We start from the raw sequence: 12951 nt of genomic DNA, 5'->3' as shown, positions 1-12951 counted from the left end.
CATGCTGCGGGACCCATTATCTGCATGGGCCCCGGGGCATGGCACCTGCCACACCAATGGTATTTCTGCCACTGTGCCTGTAGGCGCTGGTACTTTCCTTCATCCATAGTACGTTTCCTCTGTGTTGCATTTACCACTCGGACATCTGCCAATGGTTCACTGTGGCGCTCGTGTATTAACCCTTTATGAAGTGCTCAGGGGCAAACGCAGGATTTGTAGAGGGGGGTTTCCACACCATGCCGCCAGTGGGCGTGACCAGCATGCATGGGGGCGTGGCTATAATTTTAGACAGTGCTTGGCTGCTCTCCAACTCTTCCTATCCCCATAATATACATGGGCAATGCTGCGTGCACTACTGTTAGGTGCACGCAGCTCTCCCTTTTCAAGCAGAGCCATGTGAAGCGGGGGCAGGGTCCAGTCACCTCAATAATACAGTGCCCCAAGCTTGGAGGGGGTTTCCAGGCACTAGAAAACCCCATTCGGTTTGCCTATGGTGCTGGTTAAACTCCATCTACAAAGTGGTGAACAGACCTCAGAGCAAATATTCTATTGGAAAAGGCATATCGTTAATATGTAAAAGCCCAAAGACTACAATGTCATATATCCATCAGTGGCTTGAACTGACTAATGGGAAAAGCTTTGAACTACGTTGTTTTTAATTAACTAGCTTGAAAAGTTATTCTCACTAATTTGTTTAAACTCGTTAACATCGGGTATGTGGCTGCTGAGGCCCAGGACTGCATCCACCCAAAAGGTAATACTGCCAGAAAGGATAATACTTAAAAACACTGGTAGAAAGAGTATCTAACCATCAGTTAGATTTAGGACAGCAAAATAGAAGCGTTGCCCTCGTTTGTTGTACTCCCAAATCCTTCTATTCTATTTCCTTCCAAATTATCCATCTTTAAAGTCTTTAAAACATATAAACATTTATAAAACATATATTGCTTTTTGCAAACATTTGGCCGTCCCAGATCAAATTGTATGTCTCAGTAAATTTCTAACTCAAAAGAATTTAATACAACCTCTAGACTACAAACTTAAACATGATCACCAATAAATGTCTTAGCTTCGGTCTCCCATCTATTAATTCTCCACTTCCTAAAGTGCTGAACAGGTGGAACGGAAGAAGGGTTACACATTGGTGTTTAAATTTTTTTCTTAAGTGCATTTAGGAACAAGCAGAGGAGGAAGTACTGGGTACACTAGTGTAATTAGAAGATTGTGTCTGTTCCCCAGCTGTGCTTATTCCCAATTATTTTCAGTATAGCTGGCCAGTGCTGGTCTTCCAACTGCCAGTGTCGATAAAAGCAATAGATTCATACGGTGATTGAAACTAGATATCATCACTGCAGTTTACCAGGCTTTCCAACTGGGTCGAACTAATTCCGAAACTCTGTACTTTATCAATGGCTCACTAAGCAACAAGTAACAATAACAACACATTTTATATCATTGTTTAAAATATGTTATTCCAAACTAAATAGATTGCACACTTGTATACTATGTATAAAAATCTTAAGTTGGGTGGGGGGTGTTTTATTACCTGCGGACGACTGCGCTTGTTATTGAAGAGTCTGTTGTGATGGTTGCTGCCTAATGGAGCTTAAAGGGGTCTTCGGGCCTGTGTATCAGGATTTTTGGAGGTGTAGAGTACTGTGGTGGTGTAGCTGTGTGAAGGTGGTGATGCTGGTAGGTGCTTGATGTCGTCCCTGATTGTTGTGGTAGGGTCAGGTGTTCGTCATCATCATCATTTATTTATATAGCGCCACTAATTCCGCATCGCTTTACAGAGGACTCATTCACATCAGTCCCTGCCCCTTTGGAGCTTACAGTCAAAATTCCCTAATATAGACACTCACACACAGTCACAGACAGAGAGGGAGAGACTAGGGTTTTTTTAGTTTTTGATAGCAGCCAATTAACCTACCAGTATGTTTTTGGAGTGTGGGAAGAAACCGGAGCACCCGGAGGAAACCCAAACTCATGACCCCAGTGCTGTGAGGCAGAAGTGCTAACCACTAGGCAACCGTGCTGCCCGTGTTACTCCTGAATGGATCCTTTCGTTCTGGACTGAAATTGTGTGTCTTTCTAGTTACTTTACTCCAGTGCTGTTTGAGGTCTGGGGGAGGGGCTCACCTTTCTGTTGATTGAGCGCTTTGTAGCTTTTTGCTTTCTTTTAAGTGATTTATAGCCCTTTTTTGTTTGGTATACTGCTTGCCTTGTTCTTAGCTCAAGGTGAGTGGATACGAATGGCATTAGTATTTAAGTATTTACTCTGTACCATTTATACCTATCCCATTCATTATAGATATTACAATAGTATTATATTTGTATTCATCATTCATTTTACATTATTATACCATGTGAGGGAATGGGGGGGCTTCTATATTGCTATAGTATGGGAAAGAATGGGGGGGCTGTTATATTCCTATAGTATGTGAGGGAATGGGGGGGCTGCTGTATTCCTATACTATGTGAAGTAATGGGGGGGTGCTATATTCCTTTACTATGTGAGAGAATGGGAGGTTCCTATATTCATATATGTGAAGATACCAGATTTATCTGGCCCAATGCTACCCACTTCACGCTGGCTGGCCACCCACGGGTGCCTTCCTATGCCAGGGAAGTCTACCCAGTACCTTCTAGTCACTCAGTTATCATCATCATCATTTATTTATATAGCGCCACTAATTCCGAAGTGCTGTACAGAGAACTCACTCACATCAGCCCTGCCTCATTGGAGCTTACAGTATAAATTCTCCAATATAGACACACACTCACACACAGACACAGAGGGAGACACTAGTGTCAATTTTGATAGCAGCCAATTAACCTATCTGTATGTTTTTGGAGTTTGGGAGGAAACCGGAGCACCCGGAGGAAAACCACGCAAACACAGGGAGAACATAAAAACTCCACACAGATAAGGCCATAGTCAGGAATTGAACTCATGACCCCAGTGCTGTGAGGCAGAAGTGCTGACCAGTAGGCCACTGTCAGACGCCGTTCCCGCTGATCCCCTGACAGTCGGGGAACGGACGTCTGATCTCCCCGCTGGCTGCTTCGGAGTCCTTCCGGGTTCTCTTTACTGTCAGGCGCATGCACCCTTTCCTCTGTCCCGTTGCTAGGCAACGGGACGCCGCTGCCTCCGCTTCCTGTTCCTGCCAATCAGGTCCTCCTGACCATTATTTAAACCTGACTCTGGCACCATTAGGGTGCCAGAGTAACAGGTATACTAGCCTGTGTTACTGGTTCCTTGCTTCTGGTTTCCTGTGTGTTCTACTGTTCCTGCTTTCCTGTTGTGACCCCGGCTTGGCGACTTTCCCACTATCTGAGTGACCCACATTGTACTTCGACCCCGGCTTGGCGACTACTCCTTTGGATTTTCCTTGGTACCACATATTCCCGATTGGTGTGACCCGGACCGTCTGACCCTTCTATACTACACCGGAAACTGGCTAATAGGACCGCGACCTGCGTACCCTGTGCAGCGAAGTCCAAACCTCCTTGCGGGGGTCCCTGGTGAACACCAGTGGTACGTTAGACTCCGCACCTACTAGTTCAGTAGTGCTAATACCGGTTAGTGTTTTGCTCTGTTACATTCCTCTACGGCCTACGGCCTGACAGTTTACTCTGGCCATGACTGATGGTACCGGAGAACCCTCTGCTCGAGATCTCCCCCTTCATTTAGGACTGCGGGTGGAACAGCAAGAATCCAACCAGGCACAACTCCTACAGTGTATACAAGGGGTGATTTCTCGTCTGGACTCCCTGAACATTCCTCAGGCAGCTGCTCCTGCCCCGGCTCCTGCTCCTGCTGCTGCTTCTCCCAGCGGAATTGTCGCTACTTCCAGGACTCTACGGATCCCCACACCTGAGAAGTATGACGGTAATCCCAAGGGATGCCGCGGATTCCTTAACCAGTGCTCCATCCAGTTCGAACTAGCACCGGAAAATTTCTCGTCCGAGAGAGCTAAAGTAGCCTACTTTATTTCCCTCCTTACTGGACAAGCCCTGGGCTTTGGGAGCGGAACGATGGGTCTCTCTACATTTCGGACACCTTTAATCGAGAACTTCTGAAAGGTATTTGACGAGCCCGGCCGTGTGTCTACTGCCGCATCAAGTCTGCTAGCTCTTCATCAAGGTTCTCTTATGGCGGGTCAATACGCTGTTCAGTTCCGTACCTTTGCCTCAGAATTAGGATGGAATGATGAGGCTCTAACAGCTACCTATTGGCAAGGATTGTCTGATTCTATTAAGGACGCTCTTGCCTCCCGAGATCTTCCTACCAAGCTCGACCACCTGGTGTCTCTTAGTATCAAAGTGGACATCCGCCATCAAGAGCGTTCCGCTGAGAGGAACCAGGATCGCCGTTTTGCTCGTCTGGCTCCCCGCTTTCAATCTCCAGTTCCCCCAGCTGAAGAGCCGATGCAAATTGGACGCTCTCGCTTATCCCGGGACAAAAGGGAACACTGCATTAGGAACCGTTTGTGTCTGTATTGCGGAGAATTCGGTCACCTTTTGTCTTCTTGTCCTAAGAGGCCGGGAAACTCCACCTCCTAGGCAATAAAAGGGAGGTTGTCCTAGGATCCAGTCTCCATTCTCCCTGTTCTCCTAAAGATACCAACTTCCTGATACCTGTCTTCCTCAGGTTTTCGGATGCCTCTCTGGAATATTCTGCCTTCGTGGATTCTGGATCCGCAGGGAACTTCATCTCCGCTACTCTGGTGTCCAAGCTTCGCATACCCTATTCTCCATTGCCGCAACCATTGGTTCTGACTGCAGTTGATGGTAACTGTGTCAGCAACGGTTCCATCACCTATATCACCTCTCCAGTTCGGTTGCAGGTAGGGGTTCTTCACCATGAGTGGATTAGGTTCCTGGTCATTCCACAGACCGTCAACTCTATCATCTTAGGGTTACCCTGGCTCAGAACGCATTCACCGCAATTTGATTGGCTTCACGCCCCAGTATCTTCCTGGGGTGCTTCATGTTTCAACCAGTGTCTCTCAAAGGTACTCCCACCCACCCGCCTACCTTGTCTCTCTCTTGACTCCCAGGTCAAGTTTCCGGAACCATACTTAGATTTCCTTGACGTCTTTAGCAAAACTGCCGCAGAGTGTCTTCCTCCACATCGTGCGTGGGATTGTCTCATCGAGCTGGTGCCGGGTAAAACTATTCCTAAAGGTAGAGTCTATCCACTGTCTCTTCCAGAGACGAAGGCTATGTCTCTGTACATCTCTGATAACCTTCAAAGAGGATTCATCAGGAAGTCTACTTCTCCCGCAGGAGCCGGATTCTTTTTTGTGAAGAAGAAAGATGGTTCATTAAGACCCTGCATAGACTACTGCCGCCTAAATGCCATTACCATCAAGAACCGCTACCCTCTGCCCCTTATTACGGAGTTGTTCAATCGTATCCGGGGTGCTAAGATCTTCTCCAAACTGTATCTCAGAGGGGCTTACAACTTGATACGCATTCGGAAAGGCGACGAGTGGAAAACGGCATTCAACACCCGTGACGGGCACTACGAGTATCTAGTGATGCCTTTTGGGTTATGCAATGCCCCGGCCGTCTTTCATGAATTCATCAACGAGATCTTCAGGGATCTGCTGTATCAATTCGTGATTGTCTACCTGGACGATATTTTAATATTCTCATCTGATATATCCTCTCACCGTTTTCACGTTAAGACAGTCCTCTCTCGTCTCAGAAGATATTCTTTATATTGTAAACTGGAGAAATGTCTTTTTGAATGTTCCCAAGTCCCTTTTATGGGTTATTTAGTTTCCGGAACCGGTCTTCAAATGGATCCTCAAAAAGTAGAAGCCATTATCAACTGGCCACTCCCCACTGGCCTCAAAGCTACACAGCGTTTCATCGGTTTTGCCAACTATTACCGTCAGTTCATTAAAGGATTTTCTTCTATCATCAGTCCCATCACAGCTTTAACCCACAAGGATGCCTGCTGCAAACCTTGGTCTACCGAAGCAAGATTGGCCTTCAAGACTCTTAAGGAAGCATTTCTTTCGGCTCCCATACTCAAACAGCCAGACCGTTTTTTCTTGAGGTTGACACTTCGTCTGTAGGAATTGGGGCTGTCCTGTCTCAGAAATCCTCTTCCGGCATCTTGGAGACCTGTGGATTCCTGTCTAAAAAAAATTCCGGTAGTGAATTAAATTATGGAATCGGCGACAAGGAGCTATTGGCCATCAAGATGGCACTAGAAGAGTGGCGCCACCTGCTTGAAGGCGCTTTACATCAGGTGACCGTGATGATAGACCACAAGAACCTCACCTACCTTCAGGAGGCACAATGTCTTAACCCCCGTCAGGCTCGCTGGTCTCTTTTCTTTTCCCGGTTTCAACTTATCCTTACTTTTCGTCCTGGTTCCAAGAACTCTAAGGCCGATGCACTATCCAGGTCTTTTGATAATACGGATTCTCTTACCTTCCCGGACAACAAGATGATTCTGAATCCTATGCAGATGGTGGGCATTACCAACTCTTCATCTCTCTCTCCACCTCCTGGATGCTCTTTTGTGGAACCACATCTTCGCTCTAAATTACTGTGCTGGGCACACGAGTCTAAATTTGCAGGTCATGCCGGCTACAAGCGGACGAGGGAGTTTCTTTCCAGATACTACTGGTGGCCTACTCTTGGTTCTGATGTTCGTAAATTTGTATCAGCATGCTGTGTTTGTGCACGCCACAAGATTCCTAGACAAAGCCCATCTGGTCTTCTCCTCCCTCTTCCCATCCCTGACACTCCCTGGATCAGTATCACAATGGATTTCATCACCGATCTCCCTCGGAGCCACGACTACAATACCATCTGGGTCGTGGTAGATCGCTTTTCCAAAATGTCTCACTTCATCTCTTGTAAAGGTCTTCCCTCAGCTCCTAGACTCGCAGACCTGTTTTTAAAGAATAGTTACCGCCTCCATGGATGTCCTCAGGAGATCATCTCCGATCGTGGGGTACAATTCGTTGCTAGGTTCTGGAGAGCCTTTTGTACTAAGATTGGAGTCAAACTCAAATTCTCCTCTGGCTATCACCCTCAGACGAATGGACAAACAGAACGAGTGAATCAGGACCTAGAATGCTTCCTGCGGTGCTTTGCCTCTGATCATCAGACTTCCTGGAATGATCTTCTGTCACTCACTGGACCGTGAGTGCCTCTGCGCTGGTTCGTGGTTCTCTATCCTTCCTGCCGGCGCCTGTCCTGAGCCGCGGCCGTCCGCCATCTTGATGGACTGCGCATGCGCAGCATCCATGAACTCTTATGACCTTGCTTTTAACCTAATTGGTGGATCAATCACCTCTCCCTATTTAAGGCACCTGTGGCCATTGTATCGTGGCCTGATCTTGAGTCTCATTCCCTGTGAGTCTCTGAAGGTGTCTCCTGTGTCCTGCTCGTATCTTCAGTTTCAGAGCTGGATTACCTGCTCTGCTTATCGGCGGTTCCCATACCCGCTACTGACTCCTGTGTCCTGCTCGTGTCTTCAGCTGTCTGCTGGATTACCTGCTCTGCTCATCGGCGGGTCCCATACCCGCTACTGACTCCTGTGTCCTGCTCGTGTCTTCAGCTGTCTGCTGGATTACTTGCTCTGTTCACCTGCGGTTCCCATACCCGCTACAGTCTCTCAGCTCTCCTGCTGTGCCTGCATATCCTCGTTGGACAAGCTTCTCTACTCAACAGCGGTATGCATACTTGTTATTGACTATCAGCTGTTATCCTGCATATCCGCTTTGGACAAGCTTCTCTACTCAGCAGCGGTATCCATACCCGCTATAGACTATTAGCCGTTACGCTGCATATCTGTTTGAACAAGCTTCTCTACTCAACAGCGATATGCATACTTGTTATTGACTATCAGTTGTTATCCTGCATATCCGCTTTGGACAAGCCTCTCTACTCAGCAGCGGTATACATACCCACTATAGACTATTAGCTGTGACGCTGCATATCTGTTTGGGACTAGCTCCTCTGCTCTCCAATTGTATTTATACAGTTATAGACTCTTATCACTCCTCCACTTATCCGCACCTGGACAAGTCCTCACCTCATCACAGCAGTGGTACAACTTGCTAAACGCAGACCACTGACTCTCCCGCTACCTACCTACACCTGGACAAGTCTTCCCTTCACAGCAGTGGTACAACTTGCTATATGCAGACCACTGACTCTCCCGCTACCTACCTGCACCTGGACAAGTCTTCCTTTCACAGCAGTGGTACAACTTGCTATCCGCAGACCACTGACTCTCCCGTTACCTTCCTTCACCTGTTCACGTCCACTCTACTCTCCTACCAGTACAGCTGCAAGTCGCTGACTCTCCTACCAGTATAGCTGCAAGTCACTGACTCTCATCTATTCCATTGGCATTCTCTCTCCATCTGCTGTTATATACGTTTCTACTATTCACCCTACTGCCAGAGGACCGCTGTGTAAACCCCGCCCCTCTGGTAAGCATTATCAACTGGTGAATCCTGGGCAGAACTCCTAGAGCCCGTGACATCTTCTTTACTGGGCTGAATTTGCTCACAACAATCTCCTGCATTCTTCCTCAGGCCGTTCACCATTCTTCATCATCTATGGGAGACATCCCACGCCTCCTCTCCTATCCGAGGCTCCTTCTTCACAAGTCCCGGCCGCCGACTCTCCATGACTTTTCTCAAATCTGGACTCAGACCAAAGCAGCACTTTCTACTTCTGTGCAACGATATAAGAGAGCGGCTGACCTGTTTTTTCCTGTTCTGAAGGTGGAAGACCGTGTTTGGTTGGCTACTCGCAACCTCCGACTTCGAGTTCCATCTAGGAAATTGGCTCCTAAGTTTATAGGTCCTTTTGCTATATCACAAGTCATCAATCCTGTTTCCTACAAGCTTTCATTACCCCCCTCCCTCAAATTCCATAATGCCTTCCACATTTCCTTGCTGAAACCTCTAATACTCAACGAATTCTTCAAGGAACCTGTTCCTCCTCCACCTGTCAAGACCTCTCTAGGCGATGAATTTGAGGTTGAAAGGATTTTGAAGAGACGTTTCTTTCAGCGCAAACCCCAGTATCTGGTACATTGGAAAGGCTACCGTCCTGAGTAAAGATCCTGGGTTTCGGAGGTCGATCTTCATGCTCCTCGTCTCCTTACTAAATTCCTGAAAGAAAAAACGAATCCTTCTCCGAGAGGGAGGAGGGGAGGGGGTACTGTCAGACGTCGTTTCCGCTGATCCCCTGTCAGTCGGGGAACGGACGTCTGATCTCCCTGCTGGCTGCTCCGGAGTCCTTCCGGGTTCTCTTTACTGTCGGGCGCATGCGCCCTTTCCTCTGTCCCGTTGCTAGGCAACGGGACGCCGCTGCCTCCGCTTCCTGTTCCTGCCAATCAGGTCCTCCTGACCATTATTTAAACCTGACTCTGGCACCATTAGGGTGCCAGAGTAACAGGTATACTAGCCTGTGTTACTGGTTCCTTGCTTCTGGTTTCCTGTGTGTTCTACTGTTCCTGCTTTCCTGTTGTGACCTCGGCTTGGCGACTATCCCACTATCTGAGTGACCCATATTGTACTTCGACCCCGGCTTGGCGACTACTCCTTTGGATTTCCCTTGGTACCGCATATTCCCGATTGGTGTGACCCGGACCGTCTGTCCCTTCTATACTACACCGGCAACTGGCTAATAGGACCGCGACCTGCGAACCCTGTGCAGCGAAGTCCAAACCTCCTTGCGGGGGTCCCTGGTGAACACCAGGGGTACGTTAGACTCCGCACCTACTAGTTCAGTAGTGCTAATACCGGTTAGTGTTTTGCTCTGTTACATTCCTCTACGGCCTACCGCCTGACAGCCACTGTGCTGCCCATAAAAATTATTATACCCATAAATATAATTATTGTTATAAAAATACAACAGTATATTTATTGTCATACAAACAACACTAGAATATTATGTACACACAGTAAATAAATGCCAGGCACGTTTACCACATCATCTGTCCCTTACCCCACTAGCTTAAGGAGTTATTGTCACCTGGCTGGCCAGACTTCACGACCCATGGATCTCTCTCAGTTGCATATATAGACTCTAGTTAGAGAACGACAACTCAAAACTAGATCTTGCATGCTTCATGAATGAAATCCCAGAATGAACACCCTTCCCCCCTGGAGTCGTTCCGTATATCTCAGGTCTAATTTCCACAGCCTTTCCCCTCCCTGGGTCTATTCTTTTTAACCATTGGCCAGTGCAGAACTAGGGGGTTTGGACAGGGCAGTTAAGATGAGCTGTCCTTTCACAGAAGCCCCCTGCTGGGATGCAGACAGAACGTCTGGACTAGTCCTAAGGAGAACAATTGATGCTAATTGGCTTCCCCTACTTCCAAGGATACAGGGTCCCCAGCTGTTCCATGCTTCCTGTAGAGGAGAGTGAATGTATTGTGGACACCACTTGATCTTTACCCATAACCCTCCTGGCTTCAGTTTAAGGACAACGAATAACATTACTGCTAGTCATCAATATATAATACACAATATACATATTTACATTGAACTACAATGTCCCCTTAACCACATGTAATTGGACAATGCAGTTGTAGTCTGGTGAGCTGGGTAACAAAAGCAGGGGCTATAAAAAGTACTATAATCCACATTATGGGAGAAACGAGACACAGAATGGTTAGCATATCACTCGTTTCGTCACAATATACTATATATACTATGTGAGGGAATGGAGGGGCTGCTATATGACTATGCTATGTGAGGGAATGGGTGGGCTATGCTACTAAAATGTATAAAGGAAAGAATGGGGGGGCTGCTATATTCCTATAGTATGTGAGGGAATGGAGGGACAGCTATATTCCTATACTATGTGAGGAAATGGGGGGCTGCTAAATTCCTATACTATGTGAGGGAATGGGCTGCTATATTCTTATACTATGTGAGTGAATAGGGGTGCTGCTGTATTCCTATACTATGTGAGGTAATGGGGGGCTGCTCTATTCCTATACTATGTGAGAGAATGGGGGGGCTGCTATATTCCTATACTATGTAAGGGAATGGAGGGGCTGCTATATTCCTATACTATGTGAGGGAATGGGGGGCTGCTATATTCCTATACTATGTGAGGGAATGGGGGGCTGCTATATTCCTATACTATGTAAGGGAATGGGGAGGCTTCTATATTCCTATACTATGTGAGGGAATGGGGGGTTTCTATATTCCTATACTATGTGAGGGAATGGGAGGGCTGCTATATTCCTATAGTATGTGATGGAATGGGGGGCTGCTATATTTCTATAGTATGTGATGGAATGGGGGGGGGCTGCTATATTTCTATAGTATGTGAGGGAATGGGGGGCTGCTAAATTCCTATACTATGTGAGGGAATGGGCTGCTATATTCTTTTACTATGTGAGTGAATGGGGGAGGGGGCTGTTGTATTCCTATACTATGTGAGGTAATGGGGGGCTGCTATATTCCTATACTATGTGAGAGAATGGGGGGGTTAATATATTCATATACTATATATACTACGTGAGGGAATGGGGGGGCTGCTATATGACTATGCTATGTGAGGGAATGGGTGGGCTATGCTACTAAAATGTATAAGGGAAAGAAGGGGGGGCTTAATATAATGTGTGGTGAAAGTGAGTTGGGGATGTCTTAAAATAATGTGAGGAAATGGGGGGCTGCTAAATTCCTATACTATGTGAGGGAATGGGCTGCTATATTCTTATACTATGTGAGTGAATAGGGGTGCTGCTGTATTCCTATACTATGTGAGGTAATGGGGGGCTGCTCTATTCCTATACTATGTGAGAGAATGGGAGGTTCCTATATTCATATACTATATATACTATGTGAGGGAATGGGGGGCTGCTATATTCCTATACTATGTGAGGGAATGGGGGGGCTGCTATATTCCTATACTATGTAAGGGAATGGGGGGCTGCTATATTCCTATACTATGTGAGGGAATGGGGGGCTGCTATATTCCTATACTATGTAAGGGAATGGGGAGGCTTCTATATTCCTATACTATGTGAGGGAATGGGGGGTTTCTATATTCCTATACTATGTGAGGGAATGGGAGGGCTGCTATATTCCTATAGTATGTGATGGAATGGGGGGGCTGCTATATTTCTATAGTATGTGAGGGAATGGGGGGCTGCTAAATTCCTATACTATGTGAGGGAATGGGCTGCTATATTATTTTACTATGTGAGTGAATGGGGGAGGGGGCTGCTGTATTCCTATAATATGTGAGGTAATGGGGGGCTGCTATATTCCTATACTATGTGAGAGAATGGGGGGGTTCCTATATTCATATACTATATATACTATGTGAGGGAATGGGGGGGCTGCTATATGACTATGCTATGTGAGGGAATGGGTGGGCTATGCTACTAAAATGTATAAGGGAAAGAAGGGGGGGCTTAATATAATGTGTGGTGAAAGTGAGTTGGGGATGTCTTAAAATAATGTGGGTGTGAAGCTATATGTTTAATGGGGAAGAACTAATTATGTAATGGGTGCTATTTTATTTGTGTGGTGATGGGGCTATTTAATTTAATAGTGGGGCCTGTTAATTTAAGATGGGCTGATGGAACCTTTAATTTAATCCTGAGGTGGTATTGGGCCTATTAATTGAATGTGGGCTGTTTTGGGAGAATGAGGTCTATTTATTAAATATGAATTATTTAATGGCAGTGATGATTTTGGGAAATAGGTGTATTTAATAAACGTAAATGTTATCAATTTATTGCTGGGAGGGGTATCTACTGTTATTTGGGTGGAATGTAGGCTATAAATTAAATTTTGGACTCTGGGTTGGAGCTAATTATTTAATGGTGGTGCTATTAATTTATTTGTGGGGTGATGGTGGTGCTATGTCATTTAATAGTGGGCCCTATTAATTTAAGATGAGGTAACCAGGTGACCAATGCTGGTGTGGTTTAGG

The sequence above is a fragment of the Mixophyes fleayi genome, chromosome 4 (assembly GCF_038048845.1).
Source record: "Mixophyes fleayi isolate aMixFle1 chromosome 4, aMixFle1.hap1, whole genome shotgun sequence".
Lineage (NCBI taxonomy): Eukaryota > Metazoa > Chordata > Amphibia > Anura > Limnodynastidae > Mixophyes > Mixophyes fleayi.
This window is presented reverse-complemented; position numbering follows the sequence as displayed.